The 17,256-nt window shown below is 38.0% G+C and overlaps 1 protein-coding gene across 1 annotated transcript in view; it reads left to right on the top strand.

The window, feature by feature from the left end:
• The first annotated feature begins 940 nt into the window (after positions 1 to 940).
• TFEC (transcription factor EC) overlaps positions 941 to 17,256 on the top strand; it is a 97,942-nt gene continuing 81,626 nt past the window's right edge. The window contains exon 1 of the mRNA XM_019514542.1: positions 941 to 1,032. The gene's annotated coding sequence lies outside the window, so the exon portion shown is untranslated. The remainder of the gene's footprint in view (positions 1,033 to 17,256) is intronic.

A 17,256-nucleotide genomic window follows, 5' to 3' on the forward strand; every position in this document is an offset into this window, starting at 1 on the left:
TGAAAGTCTTGCTTCAGGAATTGAAAATGTGGGTAAAATTTAGCTGGGCTGAAAACTGGAGCATTAATGTGACATACTGAATTCTTACACTGGAAATTCAGATTTGGGAGTGACAATGGAAATTTTGCACTTCAAATTAGTGGCATGTCTATGGGAAAAGTAGTCTTGCACTATATTTGGAGGATTTGTGCATATTGTGCAAATACAACTAGGACAGAGGAATCTACAGTAGAAAAATAAGGAGGGGAAAAATCTGCAGAACAAAGAATGGTACCTATTAAAATCTGGGGCCAGTTCTCCTCACAGTTATGCTTCATACATTCTGGCAAGTATGTACTCTCCCTAGTAATATTTTCTTTATATAAGTAATATAATATATATATAGAGAGAGATAGTATTACGTAATATATAATAATAATAATAGATATATAAAAGGAAAACGAATGTAATCAATTATGGAGGAGCAAATTACTTAAGAACAGTGAGGTGTACACTGAACTGGGTTGAGGATGTTTCTAATGCTTGAGGGACTATTAATCTTAATGCAGAGGAAGCTGATCCATTCTAGATAAGAATAATAATATATTGTACTAATATGAATACTGAATCCTATCCGGGTGTTTATCTTTGTTCTCTTTGCAAGGAAGTAGTGGTGACAGAGCAATAAAGTGATTAAAGGAAACCACTAACATGACCATACCATTATCCTGTAGGCTCACTGCAGCATTGATTCTTCAGTTAATAATACACTAAAGACACAGATAGGCTTTTTTCCCTTAAAAGTGCTGTTTCATTTCTTCTTTTTAACTGAAATTCCAGCTAGTATTCAGGAAATACCCTAATGCACCACTTCTCTTTTCTCTTCCGTCAACTAACTGGATTTGCACAAAACATACTATACATTATTTATGATCAGCTACTTTATGGTCTTCTCTTCTCCCTAGTAAGCTGCTTGTGTTCCGGTAACTGGAATGTGAGAGTTGGTGCTGCTTTGTAGAGGTGATAAAACTGATAGAAATCCAGTCACTACTGGTAGGTAACTAAGCTGGCAAGTCAATATTTCTGCACTTTACCATAGTGATGAAAAGCAACCTAATCAATTCTTGCTCTATATTGCATGTTTAACTTAATCACAGTTTATCTGCTATTAAATTGGATCGAAAAGGATACATACTGCATTTTTTTCCATACTGTGGCTTACTAATACTGCTGCTAACTCATTCAGCAATTTTACCCTGTTTTACACTGAATTCTTTGTTTGCTGTGACAACTTGTGACATTCCTTTATTGTCACACCAGATATAACGACTAAAAAGTAAAATAGAAGTCAGACCAAAGGCATAAGTATCCACAGACCTATTAACAGTGTGTTTCTTTTTTCATGACGATTTAATTTTAAACGTTTGTTTTACCTCATAACAGTTAAGTTATATTACTCTAGAAAGAGCCTATGCATGATTTCATATGTAGTTTCCTTTTTTTTTAAAGCTGGATCTGTCTGCTTTTTTCTTTAATTATATTTAGAAACAAGCCCTTTTCACTGAGGTAAATAACTGGAAATTATTTTCTGTGCAATTCTACATTTATAGCTTGTACAAGGTTTTTTCCCATCAGGACTACTGTATTTGTAAGATGTAGTAAGTTGCCTTATACTGTTCTGTATGCCTTAGAATTAATATGCCTAATAATAAGTTATGCATAATAATACTTAATTCCTTATTGACATAAAATTACTCTTAAAATTAAATGGGAGTTTCATCTGCTTAAAGGCAGTGGGATTGGTATTTTTATTTCCTTTTTGGCTGATTGAAATATTCTTATATAAGTAGATATAATGACTGAAAGCTGGTGAATTGTAAATTGACAATCAAGAAAACTACCTTTGAGATTGATAGGGAAATGTGTCCATATGCTAATAATAGCACCCAGTCCTGCAGTTCCTTACTGTTGTGGAGTTGTGCTTCCTCACACCATTGTCCTCTGTACAGAGTATATTCATGTAAGTAAATGTACATCATGCCCAGCTCTGGACATAAATGATTTGAAGTAAAATCACAAAACCAAATGCTATTTTGAGGTCAGTTTGCCTTTTAAATCTGTTTTATGATGCTTGTGGAACTCAGTAAGCTAAAAAAGATAGTTTTGTTTTCAAATGGTTTATTTGCATTGGAGACGGAACTGAAAGTTTGATGTGTTGCACATTAGGAAGATTCTAAAAGATATATTTTTTTCTTAGCTAATTGAATGGCCACTAAATTGGACATGTAATCAATTAAGATTTGTCAAAATATATGTTGCATGTCAAAATAATTTGTTTAGTTTACTGTGAAGAGTACTGATTTATACTATTCTAGTGGGATTTCTAGTAAAAGTAGAATATAGCAAAAATGAGTTTTGTGGTGTTTACAGTTCCAGCACCAAAATTTTTCTTTCTACATTCTGAGCTCCCAGTCACTTAAATGCACTTAAATATAGGATATTCAGATTGGCATAAGTATGAATGCTACCTTTTTCCAGATTCTGACCAGAAAAGTACAACTTCAGGACAGATGCACACACAATGAACGAACTCTTATGAAGCAGCAGGTTATGTAAGTTTAACTTGCAACTTCTGCTCCCACAGTGGGTACTTTTATTAGTGTTGAAGGTCTTTATTTGACTGGAGGCATTAACAAGTAATAAGACAAACCAATTTCAGAAATGGTCAAATTAAGGGTTACTTAGCTCCTTCACTCGAATGCTACTTTTCATGTATCCACAGTATAAATATGATGCTCTAGAATTGTAATGCCAAGAAAAAATCAACACAATTTTGTGTAACACTCAATGAATAATGTTAATAACACACAAAGAAGAATCTAAGGACTCAATTTTATTTCTATATTATGAAACAATGATACTTAATAGTAAATAAATGTGTTGCATGAGCTAATGAGAAAAGTTGAGTGATCAAGAGAATAATTTTATTCCAGTAACATTTAGAACTTCAGTAAGGTATCAGAAATATGCTGGAGAGAATAGAGGCCACATCTTTGTCATTCATAGCCATAAAACACTGGGAGTAGAAACTGTTTAGCAACTGTTACATTTGCCTGTTGACTGCTCATAATTATTATATGCTATTTTCTTTTTCTGCTCCATCCTAGTACCTGTGGTTGTCCACTAGTATTTTGATGGAAATATCACTTATCTATATTAGCTATTCCAGTTTGCTCCTGTACTGTGAAGCCGCACTTCATGGACCAGATCCTGAGTTGATGTAAACTGTTGTAGCTCTACTCATCTCATGGGTACACTGCCAATTAACACCAGCTCAGGATTTGGCTGCAAGATGCTTACTTTGCCCATAATCCTTTACAATACTTTCTATGGATTAGTAAAAGAAAGTAGAATCCAAGAATGCAACATGCTGAAGGCAGGCTAAAAACATTTTGTATTGTATTGTATTGGTTTGGATATTTATGTAAGGAAAGATCAATTTTGAGATGTATCACCAACAATCCTTACTGCTGCTGTTAAGGATTCTTGATCAAACAGCCAATTTCCTTGCTAAGGAACAGTCAACTCAGCACTATCATTTGACAGTGTTGAAAACTGGTGATGGTGGTGGTTGTTTTATATTTTGTTCTACTAACAACCATATACATAATGACAGTGAATGTCTCCCTTGTGGTAGGTGCAGTATAAACATGCAGGACAGCCTATATCTGCCCCAAAACAACTTCCATTTCAAAAGGACAAGTTCTCACATTCCCATGAGACCATCATATTTGCTTGGGAGTCTTCCGTTACTTTTGAAGTCTTTTTTGTTTACAGAAGCTAAAAATATTCATGATCATGTTGTATATGTCATTAAAAAATGAAGCACAACATAGTCATGACCATCTATCATGTGATGGTATCAGAACTTCATTACACCTAATCTGTGTTTATAATGATATAGTATTCAGTAATAAATATGTAGGAATTGTGTTGTTTTAAAGGTAGTGCACAAAGTTATAATTTAGTTTCTTCTTTTTCTTGGTTCAGGAAGACAGTACACACAGAGGTCAATAATAAATAATACCACCATCTGGTGGTGATATTGCAAACCAATTCTTTAGCAAGCTAAACATTCAACTATGTTACATATACGTTTTCACAAACAGGTTCCAGAGTTTTGTGCAATTCCTTATGAATTCTCATATGTGAAAAATTTTGCATTACACCACTAGATGAGATTCTTCATCTGACTTCACTAAGGATAATTCCTCATTTATACCAGAGTAAATGAAATTAGAGTCAAGCCTATTACGCCCTGCTTTTCTCCTGTAGTCTCTTCCTGGCACACAGAAATACAGATAGTTTCTTGCAACTAAAGTTGTTCTTGCTGATAACTTGGACTGAGAAGGCAATCTTGGCTACTGATATTAAGAGAAAAGAAGGAAAGGTTGTAAGGAAACACAAACTTGAACACAGTAAGATCCAGAGTAATATTTCTGTCACTACTTTTCTTGAACACCATGAGGAAATTAATCTCTTTTCAACATCTTGGATTTGGCCTGCTGAAAGTGACTGAATAGAATAGCAGACAATATTATCTCCCTTGCATCTCAAACAATAGACTCATTGCTCTTTGAGTTACCCCAAAGAAAGATATGACCAAAGTAAGAACTGATGCTTCTTTTCGCTGCTTACCCATGGTCCCTTGAGCTAACATCTTGGTTTGTCTTGGGTTTTTTTGGTTTTGTTTTTTGCAGCTCCCAAAGTTTAAAAGATTTGTGTGAAAAAGCCTGACTATCTGTCACATGAAAAACGATGAAGAATTCAGTATTGAGTCCTTTTTTTTTAAACATTGAACAAGGGATTTTATTAGACTAAGGAAAACACTGTTCTGCAAAAGCAACTTTCTCTCTCTGCTCCACTGCATAGTGTTTTTTTCTTTTAACTTTTTTCCAGACCCCCTCCCCACTGACTTTCTGATATTAATTTAAAGAACCAGTACACACATTCTCATAATTCTCTCTGAAGCTTCTCCCACAAATTAATTTCTGTTTCACTCATAATGTCCAAAAGTGTAAGTTTCCATAATGCAATTCTTTCTTGCATGATTTGATCAGGTGTCGATTAGTTGCTCATCTTGTTTTAACAATAAATAAGTATGAATGCAAAAACCACCCTTTCACATTTCCCATGTTGTCTACAAAGTTCTCTGAATTCTAGTTTTTACAACAGACATTTTTTGTTGTGTGATTTTTTTTGTTATAATATTCTAGATCTGTGAATAAAACACTTACCTTACTTCTGGTATTTTATGTTGCAGCTTTGCAATTGCTGCAGTAGTCAAATAAGGATATTTTTTAATACAGCTATTTTGTTTTTATTGTGATAACCTAGCAAAATGAAGTAGTTACAGGTCTCAGTTGAATGAACTTAATTAAAACCAGATAATAATTTTTTTTCATGTTCAAAAAATACCTAATATGGGTAGTAAAATCTTAAGGTTTCATGAAGAGTTTGCTACCTATACTTCAGTTAGTGGCACCTTGACACTATTGGGACAATTCATGGAAATGAATGATATTAAGTGAGTTACGGTATCAAAATCTGGCTTTTCCTTTCTACAGACAGCTGTGTCTGGTTCCTCTCCACTCAGCAGTTGTAAGGAACACAGTTGTCAGTCCCTTTAATAATATCAGCAATAAGGTGCCTTACAAGCCACTGTTCATTGTGATTAAGGACTTCTAAATTTGTTCCATAATTTGACTGTGATACCTTGGTGTGCTTGCATCACCCTATTAATTGTACCATTTGGTCTTGCTCCTTTTTTATATTTGAGTTCCAATCTTTAATGTAAATCAAAGATAAGCTTTGTAAAAATTACTCCAGTAGCCTGAATTTTTTTAAACTTACATTTGTGGGACCCATTCTATGATCACATGGCTTACTTTAAGCCCTGTGCTTATAGGTTGGATCCCACTTGCACAGACATTTGGCAGTGCTGGGAGCTGTGCTTGGGAACCCAAATCTAAGTAGCTTGGGGTGGGTGCAGAGGCAGGTGGGATGGGGGTGGGCTAGTGGGTGTATGGGAAGGTTGGCAGGATTGGGGTGGGGGGCTGGTGGGTTTGTGTGGGGGAGATTGGTAGGTCCATAGGTAGGGTCAGAGACTACCCTAGCAGGGTGTGGGACCCGGGACAAATCAGCCTGTGTGGGGGCAAGCCTGGGGCAGTAGCTCACCCCCACCCCGATCCCATGTGCCCTGGATATGAAGAAGCCGGTGGTGGCGGCTGGGTGGGGGGAGGGAGGTGGTGAGCAGCTGGATGTGAAGCCAGTGGTGGGAGGGGTGGCAAGCAGCCAGATGTGAAGCACTAGGCGGGCCCTGCAGGAGGGGTCATGGCTGCTCCGCCGAAGGTGGTCACCCCAATTCACACCCCCCCCCGGGACAGCCCTGGGTAGGGTTGTCCATCTGGGGGTTGGAGGATCAGGGGGCTAAAAATAGTCTGGTCAAAGTGTGGTGGGAGGTAGGAATAGGGCATCCCTGGGTTTGGGGTAAGTAGCTGGGCTTTCTCAGCCCCAGGGCTGTACTCTGAACATGTAGAGACAATCAGTAGATCACATTAACCCAATCCCAATTCACTTCCACAGATGAACTAAGGTAGATCAGGCTGAATATTTTTTTTTTACCTGATCTAACCTCCTCAAATATCTGTAGAGATTGACACTTAGATTGACTTAACTATAGTTAGGTTGATCTAAATGCAATTTCTCCACATACCTTTAGACTCAATGTTTTTACATTTGTAAGTCCTTTTGACTGAAGGATTTATTTTCAAACAACAAAAAGGACTGCACAGTAACAGAAACTTACATTTTAAAATGTGACAAGCTGGCCTTAAAGCCTTAGGGCTTCTTTCCCAAAAGCCAGAATCAGATGGCTTTGGCAAAGGAGCCATAAGACGCATGTATATCCTGACTACATGGGTTCAATTAAGGAGCTCAAAGTCTCAACAGTATGTCAGTGCAATTGCGACTATATGCTTTGATGACACCCCTGTTGTTGTATAGTCCTGATCTTTTTGTGTGAACAATGATGTTAACACCAAAAATAGAGGAAGGAAAGGAATGAGTTCAACCAAGGCTGCATGAATGTTAACAAACATAAACATGGGGGAATGCTGTCATTTGTTGCCCATACATCTTAAAAATAACTTGTAAGGAAATAGCCACCTCTAAAATGTTGCCTCTAAGAGTTATACTTATGTGTATTACCAGTATGTAAAGACTTTCTGTCCATGATGTAGTAGTAAGGGTTAACTCCTTTCCTGAGGGCTGACATGATTGCATTGACAGGAAGTTGTCAGCCATCTTGTGTGATTGCAATAAAGCCCTTTTGAGAGCAAGAAGTCTCCTTGCCTTCCTGAGCTATGAGATAGTACATATGAGACAGCAGATATTCTACGTATGCATTTGTTTTCATCTCTTAGAAATCTTCCTGATGTAACACTATCATTTGAATGGTCTTTTGTCATTGAAGTGCCCCTTCTCTACTTCATTTCAACTGCCAGTTTGCTAAACCACTTACTCCTTTAGCTCCAGCTGTGTCTGCTTGAACTTATTCCAGTTCTCTGTCAGCTAACTTGAATTTCACAAAACTGAAAATAATTTCATTGTAAAAAAATTCTGCAGTGATTATTGCATCCTACTCTGTCCTTATCTTGCAAGATGGTTGGAGTGCAGTGAGTCCTGGTAGATGCATTCTTAGTATCTGAGTTACTCTGCTTGGGAAGTAAAGCCACTCCCACAGAAGTTTGCAGGACTCGCAACCTGTTCGTCCTCTTTATTTTCAGGTTTTATTCAGGCAGACCAAAAGACATTTCTGGGTGTGTTTAGCCAGTTGGACAAACCCTGGAACTGATGTTATTTATAAAGCAGAATTTGCTTCATAAGTTTGTTAACCAGTCTGGAAAATCTTGTTAGTTTGTTTTCAATTAGATTTCTAAGAATTTTATTGTTGAAAATGTACTACTTAAAAGGTTTCTCCCCCAAACTCTCTTTGAGTCCAGTAGGAAGAGGACAAGGTCAAAATATGAACATCTAGGAAATAGGTGGTTAGAAGAAAATACTGTAGCTTAAGATCCTGATTCAGGAAAGAACTTTGTGTATTTAACTCAATCCCTATTTAAGAAAGCATTGGTTTCAATAAGACTTAATATATTTAACTGTATTTCTCCTATGATAGAAATAAACACCTGATTATTATAACCACAATATAACTCAATCTGATATTTCAAACTCTTGGTTCAATCCTCATCAGCAGCTTTGTATTACACAATTATCTGTTTTTTAGTTAAAAAAGTGTTCCCTGGGTATTGTAATTATTTAAACATTAAATCTTACATTTTCTATTGTGTTTGAGATCAACACAAATACCCTATACACTTCTCATAAGAACGTACATAATAAAATTAATGTAAGGATTTATTATTTTAGTTGCTACTGAGCTACAATAACAAATATATGCCTAAAATCATATAGCATTTTTGTATGGGCTAACAGCCATGATAGAGATATGCATTTCCCCCTGCTCTCCCAATATATAACTACCAGCTATTTTAGGATATTGAGATACCAAAATAGAGAAGGCCATAATGATAGCTGAAGACAAGGTCTTTGTAAAAGAACTAAAAATGTTGCTTCTTTAGTCTTTTTGTCCTTGAAAGAACATTCACAACTTCTTGATGACTATGATGTCAAAAGGTTAAACTGGATGAAAAATAGTGCATTAGAGTCACATGAAATTTTTTTTTTAAACTTTAAAGCTATTATATGGCATCAACTAAACATAGTTGTGAATCGCCAGACTGGATGTCTTTTCCTTTGTAATCTCTCTTCATGCATATTAACAAAGAAGGTCTCCATCTAACTAGATCAAAGTTTCAATCAATGCAATTTCACATAAAAAAATAATTACACTGTTTAGCTTATATAATTAATTGACATAGTTACATATACATCTAGACACCAAACATTAAAATGAACAGCAATGTTATTTGGTGATAATTTTTGATGGAATAAAAATACTCTGTTGTTAGCTTTAATTGAAATTTATTTCCAGCATGAAACAGCTTGACAAACACATGCTGTTTCTAATAAAACTTAACAAGTTTAATAAAATGATCAGGACAAATAAGCAATTTTTGTTCAGTGCTGCTAGAAGTTAGGAAAGGCTATTTCATCACAAGATACACTAATGTTTTTAAAGGAAGTTGAAGAACTAACTGAACAAATGTTATAATAGTCCATCTTTCTGCTGTGTTTGTTATTTTAAAATGGAATTGCAGTATCTTTGGGTACTTAGAAAACATTTCAGTAACAAAGAAGTTCTAATTAGGAACTTACTTTCTCATACTACAATTGAAAAACCACATAAAACCTTATAATAACAACAGTTACTCTGAAGTGTTGTATTCACAACTAATGTGATCACATCTGTGTGAAGAATTTTGTATATATAAATACTGGCAGAAATTAGTTTCTGTCACAAGTGGACAACCTTAATGAAGTCCACTGGGTGTCTACTACCCAGAAACTTAATTTCATCCTGGGCGCATCTATATGAGACACTGAATGTGCTGTAGCATCACGTGATAGGAAGTGTGACGAGATGCTACTGTGCAATCAGCATCAGTTAAAAGCTGTTTTGCACAGTCGGTTGCCATCATCATCATGCTGATGATTTTGTAATGGACTTTTCTAGTCTTAACATTAGTTTGCTGAAAATTCAAAATTAGTTTTCCTCAAAGGAAAGGTTGTAAAATCATTTTGTCTGATTTCCTGTGCATCACACACCATTATGTTTCACCCAGCTATGCCTGTGTGCTCAACAAAAGCATAATTTGAATTTGGCTAAAGCAAATCTTTGAGACAGCTGTGCACTCTTGATTTGAATATGACAACCAGAAATGGGCCTCTTTCCCTGGTAACTTGTTTCAGTGTTGTTGATTGTTTCAAATGTTAATTTGTCTGGTTTCAGCTTCTGAGTAGTGGTTCTTCCTATGCCTCTTTTCTGATGAATTAAAGAGTGCTTTCATACCCAGTATTTTCCCCAGGGAGATGCTTATGCATTATAATCATCATGTCTCAATCTTTTTCTTGCTAAGTTAAACATAATTGAGATAATTATGTTTCTCACTATAAGGCATTTTCTCTAGTCCCAAAATTATTTTTGCCTCTTTTTTTCACTCTCTCCAATTTTGCATCAGCTTTCTTAAAATATGGACATCAGAAGTGTGGGAGTTTTATACATGTGCTTCAGGAGGCAGTGAGGCAGGTATTTTAATTAAAGCGGTTCTGAGAGCCACTCTAATTTAAAGCTCCCGGACTGTCATATGTATCAGCATCCCTGCATTGAAAATATGGCCACAGGAACGCTTTAACTCATTCAACGAGCTCTAGTTAAAGTGTCCCCATGGCCATTTTTCAGTGTGGGGATGCTGATTATATGTGATGTGGGAGTCTGCTGGAGCATAGTAATTGCCACTCTCCAGCTGACTTGATTAATTGAGTCTGATTTGATGTGCTGTAATTGCATGTGTATAAGTGCCTGGTGTGCTGTATTTTTCTCAGCCATGCTGTATTCAGAAGTAAAATTAGTATACCCTACTTAACTCATTATGTCCTTGTTTATGAATTCAAAGATCATAGCCCTTTTTGTTGCATCACACTAGATGCTTATGATTAATGGCTTGTCGATACTGAGTTTAACACTAAATAGCATAGGACCCAATAGGGTCCTATTGATACTCCGTTTGATTTCTCATTGAAAATTGTTTTTTAGATCTGTTAGGTATTAATATGATTAATGTGTGCTTTACTGGTCTAGTGACATTTTTAAGTAAAATGTTACATGAGGCTAAGTTAGATAGGGGCATGCAGGCAGAGCACTTTAGGTAAGTTCAAGCCTTCCTCTGGATTCATGGCAAAAATGACTCTCCACTTGATCCGGCTGTAAATGGGTACCTAGTCATTCATGCTGGAGTGTCAAAGTCAGCTGGATGTGATGTTAACTGCATCATTCCTTTGTGTGACGTTAGCTACAGAAACTGGTGTGAATTGACCACCCCAAATGACCCTTAGGAGTAAACCTTTGAGTTAACTTAAATATCTAGATATAGCTACATAGTTAACTTTATCAACCAAAATAGCAGACTTATTAAAGAGTGTAATTAGATTTGTTTGACAAGACCTATTTTCCATAACACAGTGTAGACTGGCATTTAATTATATTCTTAACCTTTCATTATTTATTAATTGAATTTAACTTCTCCATCATTTTTGCCCAAGATTGATGTCCGTTCAACCAGCTAATAAGTATAAACATTGTTATTTATTGGGGTATTTGAAAACATTGCTCATGACTTGAACACATCTAGCAAATATGTTCTTTCTCTTATGCCTGTAAACATAGAAATGGTTTTTCAACTGAAAAATACCATCAGCAAACATAGAAATAAACTTATGGATTTTTTTTAAAAAGAAGCCCTAATTGTGACATTGCGCAAGGTATTAAAAATGAAAGTAAAATTAGGCTGAATTTAAAGTTCCTCTGGGGAAAAATATTGCACAACTTTACCACAGATTTACAACAGCATCAAGATCTCTGCTTAAATTAGAAAGAAATAATGAAGAGTTTTGGTTATTTATGCACAACTCCTGAAGACAGTTAAGTTTGTACTCATAACTGACTAATACTCATAACGGTTAATGGGATAAAAATTAGAAATAAATAGGATTAGGAGCATTTTGAGTCTGTTCAGACTTGAATTTAGATATCTTTTCCAATGTGTAGAGTATCTGGGTGGTGTATTTGGTTTGGCTTGAATCCTGAAGTTTGGATTTGGATTTACATTGGGATTTGATGCCTCCAGGATTCAGGACTCATGAATTGAGGCCTGTGGGTGGGGGTAGTAGATATGCTGGAGGGTGGGGCTAGGATTCAGTGACCTACACAAATTGGAGGATTGGGCCAAAAGAAATCTCATAAGGTTCAACAAGGACAAGTGCGAATTCCTGCACCTAGGACAGAAGAATCCCATGCACCAGTACATGCTGGGGGCTGACTGTCTGGGCAGCAGCTCTGCAGAAAAGGACCTGTGGACAATAAGATAGATATGAGCCAGCAGTGTGTCCTTGCTGCCAAGAAGGCTAACGATATTATGGGCTGCATTGGTAGGTGTGTTGCCAGTAGGTCAAGGGAAGTGATTCAGCACAGATATATATTCAGGACTGGGAAATCTAAAAGAATGTGAAAATGGATGGGGAATATAAAAGTTCCCTGATAGAATTTATGCTTTATTCCTCAGCTCCATGCCACTCACCTGGGCCATGGGGCCAGAAGTTGTGCCAGAAGATGGAGCACCACTGTTCCAAACAGTTCTTAAGTGAGCCTCAATCTCTCCTCTCCACTTTGTATAAATAATTAAATATTCTTTGGACCAGATTGGGGAGATGGTCTCAAGAGGTCAGGGTACTTTCCTGGCACGTAGGACAGTCACCTTGCAAGTCCTTACTCCCATGAAGTCAGACATGGAACATCTGGAGATATTGAGGCAGAATGATGCTAGAATACCCAGTAGGCCTGTGTGAATAGGGAAGTATTTGATTTGGATCCGGTCAATTTGCAGGACAGTGATTCGATTCAGAGATACGGGTCACTTTCCTGAATTGATTTGGCTGAATCAGCTTCAGAAGATTCAGCACTGATTAGGAGACATTCAGTAATTTGGATTGGCTAGGGATAGGCAGGTGTGGCAGCTACCCCATGGTATGGGTGCAGTGTGGCTCAGCAGGGCACTGCATGCTGCCTGGGAGCTGGGACTGCTGTCGCTGAGCAGTGCCAGGCTCTGGCTGACACGTGGAGCTGCCTCAGCTCCCAGACAGTGCACAGGCCCTGCTGAGTTGCGCTGCACCTGCACCATAGGGCAGATGCTATGTGGGTACCAAGCGGGGCAGGGCGATTCTCGCTGCCTTGCACTGCACAGGAGGGCTCTACCATGTGTCCTCAGAGGCCCCTAGTTGCCGCTAAAGGGGCTGGTGAGTGCGGGGCGGCTTTTCCTTTTTTTTTTTAAGTGCCAAGAAGCTGGGCTGGGTGGGGGATGGGTCCGGGCAGGGCAGTCATGGGGGCTTCTCTTGCAGCTCCTCTGGCTGTGACTGCTTCTGCCCTGGCAGGGGAAGCTGTGGGGGCTATGCACTGCTGCCACTTGCCTAGCTGGTGGGGAGGGGGGTGAACAATGCAGGTGTGCCTCACTCTGGATGGGGGCAGGATATAGCCCCCACTCCCAGTGCTGCTGCACCCACATCAGTGTTGGGAGCAGGGGCTCTTGCCTGCTGTCACTTGCCAGCCAGCAGGGGGGTGTGCAGAATGTGGGTGCAGCAGCACTGGGAGCAGGGGCTATGCCCTGCTGCCCCTTGCCCCCTTCCACCTGTAATGAGCTGCACCCACATCCTACCCCCCCCCGGCGCTAGCTAGGCAGTTGGCAGCAGGGCAGAGTCCCCACTCTCAGCACTGCTGCACCCTCATCCTGTGACCCCTGCCTCCCCTCCCTGAGTAATGCACCCCTCAGCCTGACTGGGCAGCTTGTCCCAGCCCCAATCCCTCCCTCCCCCACGCCCATTCCCTTCCTCCTCCCCCAACCCCAACAGACTTCCCAGCTGGAGGCAACTGTCATCTGCCTGTTTAGTCTATGGCCGAATCTCTGAATCAGCAAAATCTTTTCCAAAACTTTTTCCAATTCTATTTGGATGCTTCAAATCAATTTGGAGCTTTTAGTTGATCTCTCGATTCAATTCAGATTCAGAGATTTCAGTCTCTGAATTGGGTTGAATCTCCTCTGAATTGAATTGGCTACTGAAGCTTTGCACAGCCCTAATATCCAGCTGATACCTAGCGGGATTGCTAGACTGACCAGCTCTGTCTTGTGTAAGGTTCCAAATCAGATGGATTTGCTCTGATAAAAACAACTGGATTTATTCAGAGTTATAATAGCTCAGTCAATATTGTTTGAGAACCTCACAGGAACTTAGGTATGAGCTAGAGTTCCATATAAGACCAAGGCAGTTTTGTGTTTTCCCACTGGAGGATTCTTCAGCAGCAGAAACTCAGTACCAACAGGGGAAGGCAGCAGTGGAATGGACTTTTGCAGATGTCAGTAGCACTTAAATTTTGGGTTTTTGGACTTTTATATCAATATGTCCTTATTTAGCCCCAAAATAATTAAGGTGCTTTGAAAAATGTCTTCTTCACAGTTAAATCATTTACATTTCTTTTTCATAATTATTTTTTAAAAAGTGAAAAAATAATATGTTTATATACTGTAAACCAATGATTCTGAACAAGGGTGCTGTGGCACCTTTGCATGCTATGAGATCCTTTTAAGGGTGCCGTGCAATGTAATCACTTTTAGGTGTGCAAACACCTACACATGATTCTCAGGATATAGTCAGAGATTTCAAATATGAATCCATAGTGATCAACACAGTCTGACCTGTTGTCATTTTTTGAGTTCTTTGCAACAGAATTGCTATAGTCATTTTTTCCCTATAGGCAAAATATGAGTGAAAGCTAAGACCTGGCATTTTCCAAGGGGTACTTTTATTCTAACAAGGTTGAGAACTACTGATCTAAACAGATAGACCCAAATTCTACTAACATTTAAAAGTTAATAATTTTATGCACATGAATAATCCTACTGAATTCAATAGCCCAAATCAATTAAAGGGACTACTCATGTATGTAAGAATTCATTTTGAACTTGGTTCTAAAGCAGGAGTCGTCTTTGGGGGATAATGGCAGAACATAAGGATACTTACTTTATTGTTTAGTCCTCTAATCCCATGGACTGAGTGTTTCAGTGCCAGTGCTTTAACCAGCATGTGTGAATTTCTCTAGTTGAGCATACATGATGAGGCTTTTGTTTTCAACTTGCACAGAAATAATTGCTAATATAATAGTTAAATAAAAACTCAAAATGAAATTTTAAATTGTTGCCAAAGTTACAAATACTAAAAAGAGGGATTTCTATTAGCTCCTGCAAGCCTAAAATGACTGTAACATTACTGACACAAGATAATGTGAATCATCTGGTATGCCAGTGGAGAATTAACTTGTTTTCAATCATATTGTGTCTAATTCATACTTCACTTTCAAACTCATAAACTTTATTAATAATACTTTGAATTTTCACTCCAACTTTAATTGTTTTGTACAGGGAGGCAATTCTGTCATTTCTAATGTTTTAAGCATTTGACTTTACAACCTTCATTTTCTTCTAACATAGCATTTTCTTTTATATTTTATGTATTTTAGTTAATTTTTGGAAATCTAAGTCCCCCACTGAACCTAAACAAACGTGTCAGTGGTCTACAGGTTCCTTTAACTCAATAGTTAATGGAAATGCAGTAGTTGGGAGCATGTTTCCCAAAACTGGCACAGATCCCTTCAACTCAAACAGTTCTACTTTTGTTCTACAGTAATGGCTTTTGTAACTCACACGTTAGAGACCATGGGCAGGTCTGAAAAACTATAGCTCCAGAAATGGCTACATCTTTTAACAGAGGAGCTTTGCATTCTTTTCCTGTGTCTGTAATTCCACAACAACATTGTCAGGATCTTTATACATGCCAAGAGAAAACGGTGTAAGAAGAACACTTATAACAAGCTTGATTTCTGACTGACCATTAGCCAACGCTTACTTGATTTTCATTCATGAAAACCATGCAGGGGAATGGCACAATGTAGGAAGTGGTGTTTCTTTAGGTAATCATACTCCACAGGAGTTTTAGTTTTCCCTGGCGCTGATGACCCCAAAATTCACAGTAAACAAAAGAGAGCTATCATTCTCCCAGTCAAGTTCCTTGTAATAATATCTACTTAATGATTAAATTTCCTATAGTTTGACAGAAAACTTTAAAGGATGGCACATACTGATTTATCTAATGAACTATAAATTCCTTATAATTTCCATGTATTTTTTTAAATCTAGAAATACATTTGAATGTTCCATTCAAGAATGTTGAGCTAATATTGCTTTATGCAAGATTAAGAGGTCATCACCTTCATTTAAGTATGGTATGGAGGCCAGTGCAAAACTCTCTTTAGTTTGTCTCTGGATGACCCTTTCAGCCCTACTTTTCTATTATTCTATGATTCTTTTTCCATGATTCTATGTAAAGGAGTCCTTTAGGGGTTCCACTGACAGAGCTAATGGAAGTTACTGTACAATACTGGTAGCATTTCTGCACTAGCCTAGATGGCATGAAGGTCAGGATAGGTTTTGCTTTTATGTGAATTCTGTAGTGCTAGAACTTTGCACAGTTAACATGGGGAATATATGGCTACTTGTGGAATAGCAGCGTGAAGAAAAGTGATCAGCCACTGTGGAGCCTTGGCCCTGTGTTTAGGTGGATTTTATCTCACTTACTATGCAGAACACTACTCGGAGAGACCTCAAATATCTATGTTTAAGAAGCATGGAGTGGATTTTAAGCTGAAATCCTAATTGATGAAAGCACTTCGGCGCATGCCAAACTTTGAAAATGGGCTTAAGTTCCATTGGCTCTGAAGGAACTTAAATATATCCATAAGTACTTTGAAGAGGGATAGACTTAAACATGTATTTAAGTATTTTGACAAAGTGAGGCCTAAATAAATAGCAAAATACATCCTTGCCTCAACTAACATGAATGGAGATCTTCAAAAGGAGACTGGACGCACACCTTGCTGAGGTTATTTATCCCCAGCAGTCTTTCCTGCCCAGACAGGGGGGACTGGACTCAATCTTACAAGGTTCCTTCCAGCCCTAAACTTCTGTGAATATTTCAAGGAAGACCTAAATAATATTTCTTGTCTGAAGTCAATCCCAAATACGTTGACTTTTCAGAAGTCATATAAGTGCTTAAAGTATCCCTAACTTAAAACTATAGCGTCCTCTAAGAAATGCACTTAGGCTGTTGATGGATATGAAAAACCCCCCCACCCCAACACTTTACCAGAAACAGCAGCATGTTAACCCGACCTAGCTCTGCAGCGTCTGTATAAGTCAGGTGCTTTAGTGGGGCTTTTTGGTGCTTTTATCTAATGTTGATTCAATCGGCTATTAGATAAAAGCATCAAAAAGCCCCACTAAAGTGCCTAACCTATACAGACATTGGGCAAGCTGGGTCCAATTAACACAATGCCTCTTCTGGGCATGTGCTGGGTTCAGCATGGGGGCACACTGA

The sequence above is a fragment of the Gavialis gangeticus genome, unplaced genomic scaffold (assembly GCF_001723915.1).
Source record: "Gavialis gangeticus isolate Ggan-Ray unplaced genomic scaffold, GavGan_comp1, whole genome shotgun sequence".
NCBI lineage: Eukaryota > Metazoa > Chordata > Crocodylia > Gavialidae > Gavialis > Gavialis gangeticus.